Genomic DNA, 6,837 nt, shown 5'->3' on the forward strand with positions numbered 1-6,837 from the left:
ATCAATAAAAAGGAAAACTGCAAGTATGCAGCATTGTTTTACACACCAGATGGTAGGAAGAGGCCCCAATGATACTGATATTGAAGGTGGATAAAAAATGGTGATTCATGGCATGCCACATGGAAATGTTAAAATAATTAACAATTATGATGTGAATTAATGAAACCATGACTCTAAGGAAAGAAACAAAAAGGAAAAATGTCAATAGTGAGTCTAAAATGGTAGCATTTGGCAAGGTGCTATCGGAAAGACAGCACAGGAAAGAGTTGACCAGTTTAAAGGCAGAAGTAATGGGAAGAACTAAGTTAACAAAGAGGGTGGGTCACCCAGTGCCCATGTCAAGAGTGCCCAAGAAAGTTAAAAATGGAAAAGACCTTTCCAGAGGGTAGATCCAGAGGCCAAAGAGAAGAAAGTTAGGGTGTGCCCCTGCAGAAAGCAGAATCAGAACCCAATTAAGGAATATTCTCCTTCCTCAGGGTAGGGGGCTCCAGCATATTCCCCCAGCTGGATTTGAGAATTGTCAGTTCTGTGCCTGGTGAGTGCTCTCATTCTTTACCTTTCTGTGTGGTAGTATTTATTATGGTAACCCTGTCCCTATTCTGTGATTGCATATCGCCTTTTTGGAACCTAAGTCTTCGGATCAAGAAAACAAAAATGCCCAAACCTAATGTAGAAACCTCTGTTCGTGCCCCTGACATCTTGGATGTTGGCAGATTTGTGTTGAATGAAGGAGTCTTTGGGTTTTGCACTGGGGGCAGGATAAGGGCTTTTTTTTTTTTTTTTTTTTTTTTTTTTTTTTTTACAAAAGTAAAGCAGTCATTTGATGACCAGAGGGCAGATGTTATTGACATTGTCGGTATTGACCAATATTTGGTCTTTTCTACTTCCAGGTTCACAGGGAGTTGTATTTCTCCTCTGCTTAGCTAGGATGGACCACGAGACTGCTTCTGACCAAAGAAATACAAGCAGAAGTAACAATTGTCATTTCTTGGCCGAAGCAGTAAAAAGCCCATGTGAAATCATCTACTTTCTTTCTTCACTGTCACAAAGACCAGAGAAGAGAGTCTCTGTCCACCTGGGCCCCTGTGCAGTTGGGGGTCCCCCTTGAACTATGTTGGACACGCCATGTGAGCAGAGAAACATACCCTTGTGTAAGCCGAGAGATTTGGGGAATTAGTCTGTTACTGTCACGTAATGTAAAGCTACTTTGACAAGTGTCATGACGGTCCCACAGAATCTTTAGAGCACAATTACTCACCCAACTCAGGCTAACCTGTCAAGTTCCAAATGGATTAAAAACACTTTCATTCTAGGTCCCTCTGTCTTTCAGTTTGCCAATGGCACCACAGGCTACAGAGATTGTCACTGCTATGAACGATTAGCTTGCTTTTCCAGCTCTTTTCGATTTAACAAATCCAATCTGCTGTGCTAATTTTAAATCAGAAGATGCTGCAATATGAGTCATTAGTTTGTAATTGAGAAATATCAAGCAGGATTTGCCAAAATGAAGAAAAGCAGCTGACTGAAACATAACTCTTTGGCAGGGACAAAGTAAACACGACTCCAGTCAGAGGGAACAGCAGAGAATACAGTCTCCCCACTCTCTCTCCATGGAGGGGACATGGGTGACAGACAGTGGGACCTCAAAGACACTGAAGTGGTGCTGCTCTTGGGGTGGGTATCTGGGGCATTTGGAATAAGGGAGTGGCTTTGAAGATAAATGAAAGCAAATCCTAGGACAACTCCATTGCCCATCAGTTAAGCAATCACTTGTCAACGTATATGCATTACTTATTATGTGTCAGTATTAAGCTGACACATATCAACTGACCGAAAACGATGATGTAAGATATCAGGATTTTTTCTGACTGAGTTAGAGGCCATTTTCAACTAGAGGATAGAATTGTCTGTAAAAACTCCCTTGGTAATTTATTCAAAGAACTGCACATTTCTTCAGAGAAGAAACACAAGACAGTTTCCTTCCAAACTCAAAGCTCACACAACCTAAAAGTTATGAAAGTGACCAAGAGCTTACTTGAGCAAAAAAAAAAAAAAAGAAAAGAAAAGAAAGAAAAAGAAAAGAAAAAGAATCAGGTTCCATTCATGTTAAATGGTCTGGGCTTGCTGGAGTCAATAACCATTCAACTGGGAAGAGTCAGTGCGAACTGTGGTGATTCCACCAATCAAGCTCTGGTTCTGTGTCCGCAGACTAAAAGTAAACCAAAAAGTAGAAGCTTGCTCCAAGTCAAAGGGCCAACACACACAGGGCAGCCATCAGGCTGGTTCCCAAAGTTTTGTACCACAGTCTCTCCTCGCTTCTCAGACCAGGACCTCCTCTGAGGAAAACTCTGATTGCTTAGAGTAGTCTCATACTAGCTGGATGAAGTTGTTGCTGCTTTTTCTTCTGCAGGTGAACAGACACTCAACAGATAAGGCTTTTCCTGAGCACCTTCTAGGCTCCTGTCTTTGCCCCAGGTAGTGGAGAAGGTGACAGCTTCCTGCTATAAGGGACAGATGGAGAGCAAGTTTACAAACAGACATACGATCTCCAGGCCCCATCATAAAATCATGTAGCAATAAGCGGGAGGTCTGCTGGTATAGTTCCTGCTTCCCTAGCTCCAGCCTGTGGGGTTTAAGCCCCTGTTCTTTGTCACAGTCCTCTGGCTTCTGCATCTGCTGGTCCTTCCGTGTGGACAGCACTCCCTAGTCTCCTATGTGTTGAAACTTCACTTGTTGTTCACTGCCCCTAGTGTCCACTCTTCCACAACATTCCCCTTGGCTTCCTGAGTCAGATTCTTTGACCCCTTCTTGCATTCTTTCTGCCTTGACTGTGTCGGTGTACCTCCATCAAATCCCACTAGGATGTGTGCTCCTTTGGAGAAGGGCCTGTGAGCCCTGTTTGTATTATTTTTACATACCATGTGCTACTAGTCAAAGCTCAGTTAATGACTATTGATTGCATTTATTCTGAAAGAAAGAAGTGCCCCCCCGCCTCACTTTGGGGAGCGGTAGAAAGACAACGCTTTGGTGTTAGCTAAGAATCTTGGGAGTTAGGTCACCAGAGCATGAAAGATAGGACAATACTGGCTGTGAGGGATAGATCGTCTCAAAGGGAGAGAGGGGAGTAGGAATAAAAAACATGTGTTGGGACAGGAAAGTGAGGTCTCAGGTCTCTGAGCCTGGTGGCTCCAGACAAGTCAAAAGCAGGAACGACAAAGGTGACCATCAAAAATTTAAGTCTGGAACACAGTGGGAAGGCAATGGGATGAAATGTTCTGTTGTGAACGCCCTCTTACAAACCTGCCTCAAAGCAATATTACTTCCCTGAGCAAATAGCCAAGTTTCTACTCATATGGACAAATAGACTCTTCAGGTAAATGAGGTAAATGAGCCTGTGGGTTCTAAGAAGGGGTCTGGAAATGCTCAATGGGCTTAGCTCAGGGATTGTTCTCCTTCCTTTGGTTATTGCCCAGAAGACACTCCATGGCTGTGAGGAGCTGCTTCTCCACCCTTCTTGGTGCCCATGGTGGAATCTATGGGATCCATTTTACCCGTGTGATCTTCCAGGCCACGCATGCTCGGCTCTATCACCACATTCGCAGGTCTTTCCATCATGTTCTCCTCTTTCCTACTTGATTGTTACTTACTACAGTAAGTTACGCACCCAAATATTTCCGTGAAATGCTTCCATAAACTTTAAAAAAAAAAAAAAAAAACAACTTAGAGCATTTGTGAGTTCAGGATTGTGTTACATGATATCTGTTTACTCACTGACTAGAAATAAAGACAGTTTTGTGTAGATATTTCCATGTAAAGTGGATAAAGGCTGAATGACCTGTGATGGAGAAATATATCATATATACCAGGGAACTAGCCCTCCTGCCCATGCTTTCCAGACTATTCTTCCCTCTGCACTGGATTGTCTTCAGGCAGTCAGTCTGAGAAATATTTCCTCCAGCCTCCTCTCCAGTTACTACTGCTTGTATGGGCAGACCCTGATGAACCCACAGATTAGTCTCATATTTCCTGCCTCTAGATACGCTAAACCAACAAAGTTACGAACGTGGTGCCAATTTCCCTGCCTGTGGGACTCCTAACATCTCGATCACGTGTACATTAAATTTAGTTTGTCAAACCGGGAAGCAGTCTGGGATGGTAACGATAAATAGCAACAAAATTCCCTGCTAATACTAATTCACTCCCCACTAAGTAAGTGCTGAACAAATATTGAAAGAATACTGGTTTGGTGGGGATCCAGAATATTGGTCTTCCTGGAGAAGCCATGGGTCTCAGACTGGTCCTGAGTAGAGGATCCTTTCACTAAAATGATAAAAAAGGCCCAGGATCTCCAACTTCTCCAAATGCCCTGCTCTTTACCTCCCACGTGATCACTCCTCTTTCCCTTGCCACTGACCCTGAATACCTCCAGGCCCCTTTGCTCATCACCTTTCTCTCCACAGTCCCACTCCAGCTGGTGAATACTGATTTGGACACAGAATATGAATCATAGTCTCCGAAGGGATGTCAATCTCAGGCACCTGAGTCTCCATTAAGAGGCACAGAGAACCTAAAAAATCAAATTTATAGGTGAGCCAAGTATTCTTCTTTTCTTAGATTCATTCAACAAAAATAAATACTGAGTGCTTACCATGTGTACTATCATAACTTTTTGAAAATTATACCCTTTTTCCTGATCCTGGAATTTCCTTATTCTCTCATTTTCTTATGTTTCTACAGTATCATTTAAAATGATCTATCAGTGGGCTGTTCCATGTCGACATGCTGACAGAAATTTTCTATGATTCCACATTTTATTCTATTCCCAAGGCAGGATCACCCTCCATGTATAGAACTAGTTTATAGATTTAGTTTACAAGGAACTGATTCTGTTATTGAAAACTTTAAGTATAAGTGACAGAACCCAATTCAACCAACTTAAGTTAAAAAAAAATTAGAAGAGAGTAGAAGAATTCAGAAGTAGATTTCAGACCAAAGGAAAGGGGACAGAAAGGAGGATGGCTCTCAAAGCCTCCAGACTCGAGACTCTGGACCTTGAGGCTGTTGCCTCTACTCTTCCCTGACCATTGGATTCCTTGTTTAGTTTCCTTTCTGTAGTGAGTTGTATTATTGTTAGACTTCCTGTTCACACCCTTAGCTCATCTCTAATAGGGAGGAGAGAAATTCCCTAGGTATCCGTGCGTCATCTGCGGGGGAGGCCATGATAGGATTGTTTTCATCATTTTGTCACTTGAATCACTTATACCAGAGATGAGAACACTAATTAATCTGACCTGGTTCATGCACCAGGCCCAGGGGCAGAAGAACAAGAAAGCAGGGTATTTGCTTAATAGTCTACCGTAACCTCATGTTTGGGGCTGGAGAAGAGCAGGTTATTGCTAAGGTGGTTGGGTTTATGTGGGGATTGTTTTAGATGAGAAAGGGTAAAATGTACAGTGTAGGCAAAAATAGCACATGTCCACATACTGCCTGTCAGTTCAGGTCCTCTGAGAAGCAAATGCTGAAATGGAAGTCAGGATGCAAGAGATTTACGGGGCACACTTCCTGTGAAGAAAAAGGGGAGAAGAAGCATGAACAAGTAGAGGCTCCTCAGAGTGGGATGCTGGTCTGACACTTCTAAAGAAGATGGAAGACGGCTGTGCAGGAAGAAGCTCAGTCTCCAGTGCATCTCTGAGCAGGCTGGCCAGGCAAGAAGGAACCCAGGCACCCACTGCCCATTAGACCAGTCTTGTGTGAAGCAGGATGGCCACGCTCTCTATCTCTGCTGTGCTCAGTAATCTGGGAGCATCCCAAGAAGAGTGTGGCCTTGGCAGGACTGCTATGGTAGCCCTTTAGAGTGTGGCAGCCAGGGGTATCAGCTGAGCACAATCCTCACAGGAGATTTTCTCCCTGAGAAAGATCTGAGTCATGTGCAGCCGTGGTGACCACACTGATGCCAGTGATTCTGGCACCTGCTGAAGGCGAATCACATGGCTAGCTCAATAATGGAGCTGAGAGCAGAAGTCAACATGTTCCACTCCTAGGTACTTGAACTTCCCACTGTACCATACTTCCCCAAAGCAGGTGCTCCCATTGCTTTGGAATCTGCTTCTTGTTTGGCCATTCCATTGACGTGCATTGAGAAGGCTAAGCTTTATCCTGGGAAGGCTTTCATTCCCAAGACAGAGACCTGATCAAGAAGCCAGAAGGAAAACTGGTCCAGCCAAAGCAGTAGGAACCATGGTAAGTCTCCCTCAGCGGCAAGGTGATACATGAGCATGTTAAAAATACACCAGTCTTTAGCCTGATGGTACCATAAATCCTGAAATCTTGTCCAGCTAGAATGGATGATCCAGAACCATAAAACAGTGACACAAACAACTCAATATTGTTCAGTTTAAAAGCCCCATAGGTACATTCTTCCTAAACACAAAATCTCCCATCCAACTTGTCTCCACTATAGGATTAGATTTATAAACTTTATATTACCAACTGGTTAGACAGCAAGAAATACATCAAGAATGACACAACCACCTACAGAGCTCAAAATTCTGGTATTTGCTCCTCCACGGAAACAGAAGCTGAAGGCACATCCACCAAGTGGCCAATGCACATCTCGGCCTCTGCCCACCAGCAGGAACCCGCAGTCACACCAGGCGTGTCAGTGTGCTGACAAGAAGAAATATAATCATTTTTTTAAAGTTGGAATCTAAGGCATGAGAAGAAATACCTTTGTGGTGTCTAGACAATCCTGCTCATCTTTAAATATATGTGAGGCCTAGAGTTGGTCATGTATATAAATCATACAACATTTTAGTAGCCCCTGACCCTGAAATTCAC

Source organism: Mustela erminea, chromosome 7, assembly GCF_009829155.1.
Source record: "Mustela erminea isolate mMusErm1 chromosome 7, mMusErm1.Pri, whole genome shotgun sequence".
NCBI lineage: Eukaryota > Metazoa > Chordata > Mammalia > Carnivora > Mustelidae > Mustela > Mustela erminea.